Genomic DNA, 14,177 nt, shown 5'->3' with positions numbered 1-14,177 from the left:
CAACTGAGGCACCACACACTCCCTTAAGAGCCAATGGGAGCAATACCCAATCAATGAGCCAGAGCCGGGAGTGCCAGGTGTCACCCAAATCCAAAGAGAGGCAAAGAAAGAGAAAGAGAATCAAAGGAATGTGAGTTGAATCAGAGGCTAGCGCCCTGCAGCTGGTAGGGCGCTAGCCTTGCATACAGCTGACCAAAGGTTAATCTCTGACACCACATATAGTCCCACAAAACCTGCCTGGGTGATCCCCGAGCACAGAGCCTGCACTTTGCACCAATGATTGTACCCCCCCCAAACAATAATGAAATGTCATCAGTCATTTACAGTAAAAGTTAAGGAGTATTGGCATAGAGCCTGGGGAAATGGTTCTATGGTAGGGCACAGGCCTTGCTTTGCATAGTTAAACCTTGAGTTGAATAAGATTGGGACCAGAGCAACAGTACAGCTGGTAGGGGGTTTGCCTTGCACATGGCTGACCTGGGTTTAATTCCCAGCATCCCATGTGGTCTCCCAAGCACCACCAGTAGTAATTTCTGAGTGCAGAGTCAGAAGTATCCCCTGAGCATCTCCTGATGTGAGCCAATTAGAAAAAAAAATAATTAAAAAAAAGAAAAAAGTTAAACAAGAGAAAAAAGTGCAACATAAATCAAGAGCTATGCATAAACATATTTTTTTTAAAAATAAGTCATAGAAAGAGTAGTCTTTCTCTGTTTCTAATATTTATAAACAATTGTACAATTTTAAAAAATTCCTTCTAATGTTATTCACAGTTGTTGGGAACAAACAGTACTTCAGCCTTGTAAATTCAAGGAGCCAAAGGGAGGAGGGAAGAGCTAAGACTTCTCTTGATTGGAATATTGAAGTAAGAGGACAAACGGACGACAGCCAGACTACTTCCACAAGGAAAGGGGAAAATCAATTTGCCAACAATAGAACATTATTTCTTTTATGACATTAGGTAAGAAACTATTAGAAGGGTTGGAGAGACTGTACAGCAGGTATTTGCCTTGCATGTGGCCAACCCAAGTCCAATCCCAAGGACCACATATGGTCCCCTGAGCACCACATATAGTTCCCTGAGCACCACCGGAGTGATCCCTGAGTATAGAGTCAGAAGTAAGCCTTGAGCACTGTTGAGTGTGACCCCAAACAAAACAGAATTGTTGAAATATGATATTTTTCTAATCATATTAACGGTTCTTTTCAATATAGAAAGTTGTAGTAAATCAAACATCAAGTAAACCTTGTTCTCAACAGACTTGTAAAGTAGTTTGATCAAAGATAAACATTTATTTGGAGAGATAGTCCAGAGGATAAGATGCCTGCCTTACATGCAGCTGATCCTGATGTAGTCCTGGTATTGCATTTGGTCTCCTGAACACAGAGCTAGGAATAGCCCCTGAGTACCACCCCCCCCCTCCGCACACACACACGTGGCTCAACACCCCATCCCTAGAGAAAAGGTAAAGATACATATTCCTGTACGATTGCATGAACCTCAAAGATTTCAGAATTCTTATGAGTTCGGGGATGAGAGTGGGCTATACACAGTGGTGCTCAGGGCTCACTCCTGACAGTTGCTTGGGGACTGAACTGGAGTCAGCCATATGCAAAGTGCATACGTTGCCCTCATACTGCCCTCATACCCTCTCTCTGACTCCAAGAGACTTCAGGGTTCCACTGAAAATGAGAGTCCATCATTTGTTTTTTGGAGGGAGAGAGGAGGGGATCAGGGAGGGATATCATTCCTTTTATTTATTCCAGAGTCTTCCATTTTTCTTTACATCTATGTCAAAAGTTGTTCTGCAGAAGTTAACACCATTTTTAAAATGTCACGGTCATGGTCCTCCCATTGTTCATCGATTTGCTCGAGCGGGCCCAGTAATGTCTCCATCGTGAGACTTATTGTTACTGTGTTTGGCACATCGAATATGTCACGGGTAGCTTGCCAGCCTCTGCCGGGCGGGCAAGATAATCTCGGTAGCTTGCCTGGCCCTCCGAGAGGGGCGGAGGAATCGAACTCGGGTCGGCCATGTTGGCCGCTTGTAAGGCAAACGCCCTACCGCTGTGCTATCACTCAAAATGTAGGGGTAAAAAAAATAAATTTTTAAAATGTAGGAACTGAAATAATTAGGGTGTTTACCTTGCACAAGGCTGACCTGGATTCTATTCCTGGCACCCCATATGGTCCCTCAAGTCCCACCAGGAGTGATCCCTGAGTGCAGAGCCAGGAGTAAACCCTGGCTAACTGCCATACTGCCTAGTGTGGTCCGAAAACGAAAACAATAACAAGAACAAACCCAGTGCCATCTTCCTAACAACGCAGCAAAACCATTACTATTTTTTAACAAGGTTTTTTTCTGAGGTACCAAAATTTACAATATCACTAATGGCAGGGTTTCATGTGTAAACCCTTCCAACACCACACCCTCTCCAGAAGAGGATCTGCTTCCCTCCACCATGTCCCAGCGCCCAGCCACTTCCTATTCCCCCAAATATCCCTCCCACCCCTGCAGTGATGTGCTTCCTATTGAAGACCAGTTCTTGGTTTCTGTTGCCTTGGGGTGTCTGTTGCTTCCTTACTATGTTCCTTTATAGGCTACATATGAGGGAGAACATTCTGTGTGTCCCTTTCCTAATGCTACTCAGCATACTTCCCAGATCCATCCATGTAGCAGTGAATTTTCTTATAGCCTAGTAGTATCCCATTGCTCTTGGACATTTGGGCTGTTTCAGAATTTATCCATTTTGAGTAGTGCTGCAATGAACATCGGAGTGCAAGTGTCTCTTCTGATTAGACATTTGCACTAAGTGGGTGCTAGCTTTTGCAAATTCTTAAACACTCTTTTTTTATGTAGTAGTACTGCTATTTGTTCAGACTGATTAGCTGATTGAATTGGGCGTGAACTCCATTTACTTTTTTTTTCAAAATTTTGTTTATATTTTTTTATTTATTTATTGGATCACTGTGGGAAAAGTTACTAAGCTTTCAGGTTTAAGTCTCAGTCATACAATGATCAAACACCTCTCCTTTCACCAGTACTCATTTTTCACCACCAAAAACCCCAATATACCCCCCTCCTAACCCTCCCAATGCCTGTGAGGCAGATAATTTCCACTTAACTCTTCTTTGCATTGATTGCATTCATTATTTCAACAAAAGATGCACCATTATTGTTTAGAATTCCCCCCCCCCCCCACAACAATCAGAATTGCTGAAAAGGCATTGTGAAATACTTTGTTTCTATAGCTGGTTATGAGAATCATATAATCTCTTGTGGCCCACAATAGCGGCCTCGTGATTTTGGATTTCTGTAAAGGGCCAGATAATTACGAGATTGGTTTCTGTGCGTCTGGTGTTATGGTCGTGCCAGAGAGCCGCTCGTGGAGGGCAACTCGTGACCTCGGTAGGGCGTGAAGGATGAGTCGGTACCACCCCCCTTCCCATGAGTCTGCAGTTGCCCCGTCACCGCCAGCTCATACCTGGCTTTCCTATAATCTCTGAGGCAGCAGCCACCTTGCTGCTGGGCAGGAAAAAGACGGAAGGGAGCAACACCCTTTCTCTCCCAGGCAGGCATGGCGCCATAGTTTAACACATGGACCATTCACATTTTTGCTGCAATCTGCGGGGTTCTGGATTAAGTCCTTTTGCCTCTGGAGCCATCGGGTGAGGCCCCGTGTGTCTCGTCACTGCAGGCCCAAATCTGACTGTCCAGTGGTCTCTGGAGGATGATGGTCACCGAGCTGCCAAGGGGAACAGGCAGAGGCATGAAACCTATTCCCATCTGGAGTGGTCCAGCCCTAGTAACCTACTGCAGGAACAGGACGCAATTCTGTGAAAAGCCTTTGGGTTCTGAAATTTGTTTTTGAATCTCTGGGATCATGGCCGTTAAGCAGTTTGATCAGGAACAAGAGAGGCCATGCCTCCAATTATATAGCTGAGCCAGAGGTGGTTTGTGGGTGTGTCTCCCACATACCTAACTTTTGGCCGTTTACTTTCTTGGTAAACTTTGCCCCAAGGTTTTGGGGTCTGGCCAAAGGCACAGCAGCAATTTTGGGGTATCTGCAAGTCTGACAGTGCCATCAGGCTGCTGATGCGCTCACCTCACAGGTACAGATTTACCTGCTGGCAGCACCATACCCCCTAAATACTTTCAATAACAAAGATTGTAATTTTACACAGTACAAAAGTTAAACTCAAGGTGCACTCTTAGTAACTAAAAGTAGTTTGTGACTGGAAGTTAATTTCTTAATTTCACTGAGAATCAAATTCAGCAAATCAAATTAGCACTGAAAGTCTCTTAAGGTCTCAACACTGCCCCCTAAATTGGTTAGTTTTGGGGGCAGTTTTAGCGACAGACCAACAGTTCATTAATTCTCTTAGCTATTTAAGCCACCCACACCCTCAAATAAATTTAGCGAGCAAAGGACTACAAATGACATTTCCTTCTATTCACAAGAACTTCAAACTTTTATGTTCAGCAATTAATGGCAGGATTTAACCTGGAGTGACATTACAATATAGGGCAGTTGTTATTTACAACAGCCATGTAATAAAGTGTCAAAGGTTATCACAACAGGATATCTGTGTTACTGGACAGAGATAACGGGACAAAGTCAAGCTAGTTACTATTGTTTTGTTTTTCCATTTGGAGGGAAGGCTGTTAAAATAGACTTCTCAGTATCTGAAGATGTCTCATTAAAATGATAATTTTAATGCTCCGGGTCTTCTTTCTTCCAATGATGGATAGGACAACCAAACATTAGAAAACAACAATTCTGATTGAATACCAGCAACATATTATATTTTATTTTTCAAGACTGTAGTATCTTTATTCATTCTATTTTATAGAAGGAGGGTAATAGGTTCAACCCCTGGCATTCCATATGGTCCCCCAACTACTGCCCAGAGTGATTCCTGAGTGCAGAGTGAGGAGTAAGCCCCAAGCATCACCCGTTTAGCTCAAAAACAAAATAAAACAAAATAAAAAAAATTTGAGTGGAAAAATATATAGGAAAGCATCTTTAAAGTTCAAGTCCAAAAGAAGACTATTAGCCCTAGTCTTGGGATAGCACAGTGAAAGGGTTTGACTACTTTAATGGTTGTCCATAGTCAGTCCAGAATAAAGTAGAAGGTTCAATTTATTTTCCTAATAGAATTCAGGCACATCAGGGTTTTAGTATGCCTGGTAGAAGGAATTGTTTTACACGATGATGGGAAGAATGACAGAGAGAGAGAGAGAGAGAGAGAGAGAGAGACAGAGAGACAGAGAGACAGAGAGACAGAGAGAGACAGAGAGAGACAGAGACAGAGAAAGAGATAAGAGTACCTGACACAGAAGCAGGCCCAGTGGGGGTGGGGAGGGAAACTGGGGACATTGATGATGGGAAATGTACAGTCACAGGATGGGTATTGGGACATTATCTGACTGAAACCCAATCATGAACAACTTTGTAACTGTGTATCATTCAATTTTTAAAAATTAATATTAAAAAGAACTAAAATAATAAATATGTATTTGAAAAAGCAAAAAAAAACAACTTTTTCAAAGGCAGGTAAGGCAGGAGATTCATGAGATCCAAAAATAAAATAAAATTTAATGCAATATGTAAATAAAAAGAAACAAAAAGCTGCACCCTTATCCAATCTCCCTCCCTTTGTTATCAGTGAGACCCAGACATAGAGAGGAGAGACGGTCAGCTCAGCACCTGCGGGTGATACACCTTCTGACATCATCAATGCTGACGATCCATGGCCAAGAAGAGGGAGCCTGGGCATAAGACATAAACTTAGTCTCTGCCACCCCAGAGGTTCAAGTAAGATGGCAAAATCTCCGGAACAGGGTAAATGAGTCCACATACCTGAAAGTTTGGGTCTCAGCTGAACAGGGTGGAGGCTCCAGCCTAACCCCCATGCTCCTTTCTCCACACTCTGGATGGAGCTGGTCCTGGGGAGCATCTTCCAGAGCAGCCAGCAGCAGACAATACGGAGACAGGGGTGTGGCGGGGGCGGGTAACTGGAGGCAAAAGGATTTGGGGGTCTCCGGGACAGTGGGAGGGGCTGCCTCTGCAGTTGTGGACCAGTGCCTGAGAACAGGGAACCTCCCGCATGAATGGGTGGCGAGGGACCTCTACCTTCATTGTGTGAGCTAGGTCCCAGGAGCGTCAGACTGCAGTCTCTCCAGAGCAACACAGAGTCAGAAACAGGAATCATGCTACTTTCAGGATGCGGCTGGACAGGCACTCCCTCCCCCGCTCCCTCCCACCCCCCCCTCACCGCCCAACTATGAACCAGCAACCCCCACCCCGCTAAGTCTAAGTTTTCAGATGCCAGACTGTCTTGAGAGTTATGGAGAGGAATCCAGAGCATATTGCATTTAGAGGCAGTAGGTTGACCCAGACTGCTAACTACATCATTGAGTTTGATCCCAATCAATCCTTGACCTGGTGGGGAGAAGGAATAAGAAGCCCTATGAAGGCCTTCCAGAGAATCAGGACCAGGAGGATGCAGGCAGGTAGTCTTCCTTTGCCAGGGCCTTCACTCAAGAGGAGTCAAGTAGCAGAGGCCCTTGAACCACAGAGTTGCAAAAGAAGTTAGTGGGCAAAGAGACACACAGTCCGAGACAGAAGACAGGCAAACAGGCTGCCAGGCGGGCCTGTTGGCTTGCAAGAAAACAGCAGAATTTCATTGACTGCTTATGCTACCGGGGAATCAGTGCCAGGCCAGAGGTTGAGGGCAAAGTCTGAGTTGCCAGCTAGCACTGCTGAGTCTTCTAGAGGCCGAGGGTGGCTAGAATCCAGTGGATTCAGAAGGCCAGTGCATCCAGCACTCTGGCCATCAGTGCGAGAGTTCGAGTGGCTGCTCCCCTCAGCATCAAAGGTGATGGTTGGGGGTTGACTCAGAGGAAATCTCCAGCCTCATGTTGGCCACCAAATTTGCTTGCAGGAAAAAGTTCAGTTCTGATTCAGTCACCAGAAACAAAGTAAGTGGCAGCACTAGGGCCCAAGAAAGGCTGGTTCATTTCTACCAGCCAGGGGGAACAGACACAAATGGGAGAAACCAGGACCGTGTAAAGGCAGCAAGGTGGGCTTCTCAAATTGATACTTTTTAAAAAATAATTGTTTATTTCATCAAAGGACTGTGATTTACAAACTTATGCTGGCTGAGATTTAGGCATCTAATATTTCAACACCAACCCCACCACCAGTGTCAACTTCCCTCCATCAGTGTTCCTGTGTTCCATCCCCACCCCCACCCCACCCCTCACCCAAATTTCAGTGGTGGCAGCTTAGATCTCATGTTTTCAGTGTTGTTGAGCCTGTTTTATTTGCATATATGGCTATAGCATTCAACCACATCAACAGTAGAACTGAAGCCCTGGCCTCTGTTTACCCATTACTTCCCTTCCTCTTATTTCTTCATCCTCCACCCACCCCCCCGCCACCACCATCTACTCACTTGATTTCCTTCCTTCTCTGTTCTTCTCCTCTGGAAACTATAGGGTGAAGGGTGATCTCAGCATTCCTCTTTTACTACAAACATTTCCTCATCCTGTTCTTCTATATGTCACAGATGACTGAGACTAGTGTTGGTTTGTCTTTCTTCTTCTGGCTCACATAACATGATCTTTTCCAGTTCCATCCAGGTTGCAGCAAATTGCATGATTATGATTTCATCTTTGCTTGCAGCTGCATAGTATTCCATAGTGTATATATCATATATACCACGTCTTCATAATCCACTCATCTTTCGTTGAAACCTAGCTTGATTCCATGTCTTAACTATTGTAATAAGTACAACAGTGAATAATGGTGTGCATACAACCTTTAGAGTGAATGTTTTGAAATCCTGGGGGTAGATGCCCCAAAGTGAAATTGCTGGGTCAGATGACAGTTCAATTCTAAGTTTTCTGAGATCCCTCCATACTGTTTCCCATAGGAGTTGAACCAGAGAGCATTCCCACCAGCAGTGGATGAAGTTCCTTCAAAGGGGTACTTCTGCAGCAGCTTACAACCTAGTGTTTATGAGGGGATCCTTGTGATGAAGTGCGGTCTCTAAGGGAAGTTTGTTCTCATAGGGTAAACTGGAGATAGCACAAACCATTAGGATTTTATGGGCTGGGAAGATAATGCCAGGATTAAGGTGCTTGCCTTCTATGCGGATGTCCTGATTTAATCCAGAACACCGCATGAGTGACCCTGAGAACAGAATCAGGAGTAGACTCTGCGTACCCCCAGTTGTGCCCACCTACTCAAAAGAAGAAACTGTTACAATTTTTTAAAGTCTTAAGTTAGTTTCCCATCTTGTGGGGGAAGGAAAGAGAGTCAGAGTTTGAAAACCTTGTGCCAGGTCTCCCACCTAGTTAAGGAAGCTCAGAAAGGTGGAGTGGGAGTTTAAGGCGGGGAGCTGAAGTTGCATTGTGCACCAGAAAAGGGCCTTTGGCTCTGGCTCTCAAGGAATGACACCCTTGTCATTCATTTTATATTTTAATATAAAAAATGTATATTAAAATATAAAAAAATTAAAATATAAAAGTTTAATATAAAATTTGTATCTCAATATAAAAATATATTAGCATTTGCAGGCCAAAGAGATAATTCAAAGGGCTGGAGCAGTTTGTAAAGCACCAGTTTCAGCCCCCAACAGATATGGTCTCCAGGGAGTGATTCTCGCCAGGAGTAGCCCCCAGCACTTTAAAGCATGGCTCCAAGGCAAAAAACACTGTGCTTGTTAATAACAAGAATAAAAATGTAGTAAAATAATATCGTTCATTTTGAGAAAATAGAAAACCAATGACACACAGCCAAGAATAATTTAGTCTTATCAATACTAATCAACTTTTATTTTGAGTTAATGTTAGTTTACAATAGTGGATCTTTTAGCAGTATGATTTCACATTTTTTCAAAAGTAAGTTACCACATCATGCCATCACCAAAGTACCATTATTCCTCCACCACAGTCCACTAGGACCCCTCTACCATTTGATCCCCTAATCTATGAAAAGTGTCTTTTCATTAATGAGTTACTCATCTTTTTCTAACAAAACAACTCAATCTTATTTCTCCTTGGACCACGTTTAATGCTCTTTATCTAAATCTGTTATCCTATATTGAAATGCTTTGATTCCCAATTGAATTCCCTTTGCCTTTTGAATTGTTTTCTGACTATTTAGGGTGACAGATATAAAACAGACTTTACATATTTATGATAAAAATAATTAACAAATACAGGAAAATGCAAAATAAAAAATAATATTAAACATTTCCTTCATACAGTGACTAAATTACTGAAATTTCCTCTATACAGTGACTAAAAGTTAGATATATTATTTTCTAGTTTTTTTTATGCAGCTTAGCTTAAAAAATTATGATAGTCACCCAGTAATTACCTCATTCCATATATACCTTATTTTCTTTTAACATGTTAAGCAATATACCTCCCCAAGATGTTCATTATAGGTCTCCCAAAAATGTGTCTTTTTGGATTATTTTGAACTTGAACTCATTTAAGTCCCTGCAGACTCAGTTGAAAATTTTATCACCCCCTAGCTACCCAGAAGAAAAAAATTTGGGATATTTAACATAATTAAGATATTTTTCCAGAAATAATTATTCTCACAGAGAAAACTATATGACAGGACATATATTTCACGAGAGAGCACTTGACTCATGAGTCACCCTCCTCTTGCCACATGAATTTCCTGAAGTCTGTCTCCTCTCTCATTCCCTAATCTAGAATATATATCTTCATTCCCTTCACTGGGATCTAAATCCACCTCTATGTAAATTCATCAGGCTTATGCAATTAAATTTAGTTTTACTCAGAGGCAGGCAGGGGGTGGTGGAGGGATGGGAGTTGGAACACTGTATGACTGAAACCCAATCATGAACAGCTTTGTAAGGATTCTCACAGTAATTCAATTTTAAAAAGTAGAAAATAATAAATAAGTAAATTAGTTTCTCTCTTACTTTGATATCAATATTCAAAATTTAAAATTATCAGCAATTTCTTCAGGGAAGTCACTGTTGTCCTTACCTTGTTCTCTCAGAAGTTTAAGATAAGTACAGAAGAGTCTTACTCAGAAACCTTTGGTTTAGGTTTGCAGATAAGACCCACTATACCTTTGAGAACTGAATCAGAAGAAAGCCAATTGGCCACTATGGTGACCAGCAGTTTCCAACCCTCCCTTCCCAAACATGTGCTTCCTTGTTCTTTTTCCACAAAAACATTTGCTAGTGACTGTGCTGGCAAGACAGTTTCTCTAAGGACATGAGTTCACTATTTTCCAACCTGACAAGGGGTTGCTAGTAAAGTCCTTCCTTCCTCCTTCTCTCCTCCCTTCCTTCCTTCGTCCCTCCCTCCTTCCCTCCCTACTTAGGACTTGCCTCCTGCCACTCCATGAGCCAGGTTCCCTGAGCCCTGCAGGAAATGATCCCTGAGCTCAGAGCCAGGACTGAGCCCTAAGTACTGCTGTGTGTGAGCCAAACCAAAACAAGCAAATAAAAAAATCGATCTGAAAAATTAAAATCGGGGTAAATGTATCCAAAGTGGAAAATAGAGAGAATAGCCACAACAAATTTAGACTAAATGTGAATTCGTCTACATAGAAGTCTAACAAAACCACTATGGGTAGAGAGCTTTGTCAACTAAATGAAATGGAAGCACGCAGATAGATAAGATAGATATTTTTGTCAGTGAAGGAAAAGACATGAACATGATGAGACCCACCTTTTAGGCCTCACACATGCAAGGCAAACGCTCTGCTCCTCAGCCATAACCCCAGTTCTTGGATGTGACCCTTTTGAGAAGGGCTGGATCATCCATGCGATCTTGTGATAGGTAGGGGAAGAGGTTCATCTTTTTGTTGGTGTTTCTGTTTGGGAGCCACATTTCTTGGTGCTCAGGAGCTAGTCACAACTCTTTATTCAGGGACTGCGACCTGCAGTGCTCAGCAGACCATAAGGTGCTGGAAATAGAACCCGGACCTCCTACCTGCAAAGCATGCCCTCAGCCTACTGAACTATCCCTCCGGCCCTCATCTTTAAATAAAAAGAGAAAAATAAAACACCATAACATTACCACCTTCAAAGGAAACGCGAATTTAAATGCTTTAGACCTTTCTGTATGAAGCAGAAAAAGTCACTGGTAAATGTAACATAATGTAGTCCGATAGCCTCAATGCTTAGTGATATTTTCTCACTATCCTCCTTGTTCCCACTCTTAAAAGGCAAAAAGATTTGCCTGCCCCTGCTGACTCAAGCCAAGTCATTTCAGACAATTTGTACAAAAGCGTTTTTGTCTGTAGCACCTAATAGATAAAGATAACTAATTATAGCATGTGGCTACTGGGGGGAAGGGATTGACAGCAAGAGACTGTCTGATTATCATCAAGAAACAGCAGATTATCAGATTTTCAAGAAAGAATATATCCAGAAATATTAGAATTCTCTAATGTGACCAGTGTGTGTGTGTGTGGGGGGGGGATCATATTCTATTTAAAAACTAACTTAACAATACTTCTACACTTGAGAGTCTTTCTATGGTTATGTGTGAATTAAAACAAGGTTCAAGTCTTGCGTATTTCACCGATAATCTCTTGAAAACAAAACACTAACCACTCAAAATGCATCTTTTTTTGTTTGTTTGTTCGAGATTTTTTTGGTTGGTGGTGTTGTTGTTTGTTTTGGTTTTGTTTGGGGGCCACACCAGGCTATGCTCAGGGATTACTGCACTCAGGAATCACTCTTGGCGATGTTTTGGGCACTATATGAAATGCTGGGGATCAAATCTGAGTTGACCACATTCAAGGCAAGCACCTTACTTGCATTGATGTCTCTCGCCCCATCAAAATGCATCTTCTTTAAAATGCCTACATTCTCTGAATCCTACAACTGCATTCGTACAATTGCAATCTTACAGTTGCATTTCTTGAGGTGCAATTGAAAGGTGATCCAAAAAAGACTGCTCTGAGGAGAGATTTGCACAGAAAATCTTATGGGTTGGACAGAAATTCTTCAGAATTATTTTCTCTTTTATAAATTTCCCACACCTGGATTATCATCTTGAATTTTTTTTCTGTCGTTAAATTTTGCCAGGCTTTAAAAAAAACTCAAAAGCTGCCTCCCATCCCTTTATTCCATTGAACAGTTAGTAGCATTGTCAACTTTTGTTGCATGCAAGAGGGGAAAAAAAGAGAGAACAAAAAGGAGGAAAATTAGAAGAATAAAAGCTCACCCAGGGCTTTGAGAGAACGTTTAGGAAAAAGTAGGCGATAGATGATCTATCCCACAACTTGAAAACTAAATTTTTGGATCAGAGAGACAGTGTAGTGGGTATGGCACTTGCCTTGCACATGGCTGACTTGGGTTTGATCTCTGGAACCCCATGTGATCCCCTGAGTCCACCAGGAATGACCCCTGAGCTCAGGGTCAGGATTAACCCCTGAACACAAGTGTGACTCAAAAAAATAAAAGAGAAGTGGAGGGAAGGGAAGGGGAGGGGTGAAAAGGGAGGGAAGTGGAGGGACAGGAAGGGGAGGAAGGGAGGGAAGAGAAGGGGGAAAAAAGGAATTCTGAAGAACTTGGAAAACATGTTTATATTACTTTCTTGTCCCAGATTAAATGATAACCATCAGAGGATCCTAAAATTGCAATTAGTCTCCCAAAGTTGCATCTGTTTGATTGTTCAGTATCCAATGCTGCTACTTTAAATTAAAGAGTGACTTTCAGACTTCTAGATAAGTATATAGAATCAGTTATTTCCACTGGTTTCCCTGTTGTACCACTTTGGTCAGAACTCACAGCTCTAAGGTACTTTTTGACAGTGGGAACGGGTGGATGAATGGGCAGGCACTTGCCTTGGTTTCCTATTTGCCTGCCCTACAGTGACAGCTCCGAGAGGCAGGATTCTCACTATCTCATGGCAGGTATGGCAAGTTGCTTACTCAAGGATGCATTTCGTTATACCCTTCTCAATTTTGTTGACAGAAGCAAAGAACCCACCAAAGAATGAACGGGGTCATGTAGGGTGACATTGCTTTGTCCTTCTTTCACAAGAAGCTTAGGTTTATCTGGTTACACACATCACAGTGCTCCTGAGGCACTTCCATTGTGTTTATCTATAAACAGTCTTCCCTATGCTCTCCTTCCCACCCAGTTAATCAGCTTTCCCCTTAATCAGACTGTTAATTTGTAAGGTCAGTTTCCCAGAAATCTATGATTTTATATGTATGAGTGAAATATTGCCTTTCTCCTCTCCTTATGCCTAAAGAACTGTGTACTTTAAAGCAATATCCTTTTGTATAGATACAGGAAGACTGTTAACATTATGCTTTGTAACTTAGTATTTGATTGGCTTTGAATATTATTCACTCCCCGGCATCTGCTTTCTCGACTTAAGCTTCAGTTACCCTTAGTTCCTAATACCCCCAAAGCAGGGTCCCGACGAGGGACTGAATGGACCCAGGGCAGGCGGTGAGCTACCCTGGCAGCGAAATGGGCCAGGTCAAAGTGCCACGATTCTTAACTATAAGTTAAGAGTTTGATCATAGACAAATGCTGTCATGATCCAAAGGTAACGACGAGACTAGGATCCTGCTAGGGGTGGTGGGAAAGACTATCTGGCCTGAGCACTGTAGTCCGAGATCGAGATGGCCCTAGGAGAGCAATTCTATAAGTTTAAGATATTTCTTACTGTATCCATACAAAATGATTTATATCATATATGCTTATATGCTTGTCAGACAAGGAGAGGAGAGACACACCCATGGGATCCCGCTCTAGGGTGGGTCATCCTGCTGAGAAAGGATCTGTCCTAGGAGCGGCCTTCCCTGAGGCTAAGATTTCTATCCCTATTGATTTCTACTCCTATTGATTGTGACCGCACCTATGTGTAATAGTTCCCCCAACCCCTCATGCTTTGGGATTTAATGAGACTATAGGAGTGGGCTGGAGGTTGAGAAGGGTTCAGAAGGGATTCAGAAGAAAGAAGCAGAGGAAGAGAAGGAGGATGAAGGGGGATGGAGGAGAATGAAGTGGCATGGGAGAGGAAGAAGGAGAGGGGGGAGCAGAGACAGAGATGAAGAGAGGATCAGAATAAACTGCTACCAACCAGCCTGGCCCTCATTCCTTCCTCCACCTGACCATCACCATTGACCTCCCCGGGGTGGGAGAAGGG

The sequence above is a fragment of the Sorex fumeus genome, unplaced genomic scaffold (genome assembly GCF_029834395.1).
Source record: "Sorex fumeus unplaced genomic scaffold, SorFum_2.1 ptg000072l, whole genome shotgun sequence".
In the NCBI taxonomy this organism is placed as follows: Eukaryota; Metazoa; Chordata; class Mammalia; order Eulipotyphla; family Soricidae; genus Sorex; species Sorex fumeus.
This window is presented reverse-complemented; position numbering follows the sequence as displayed.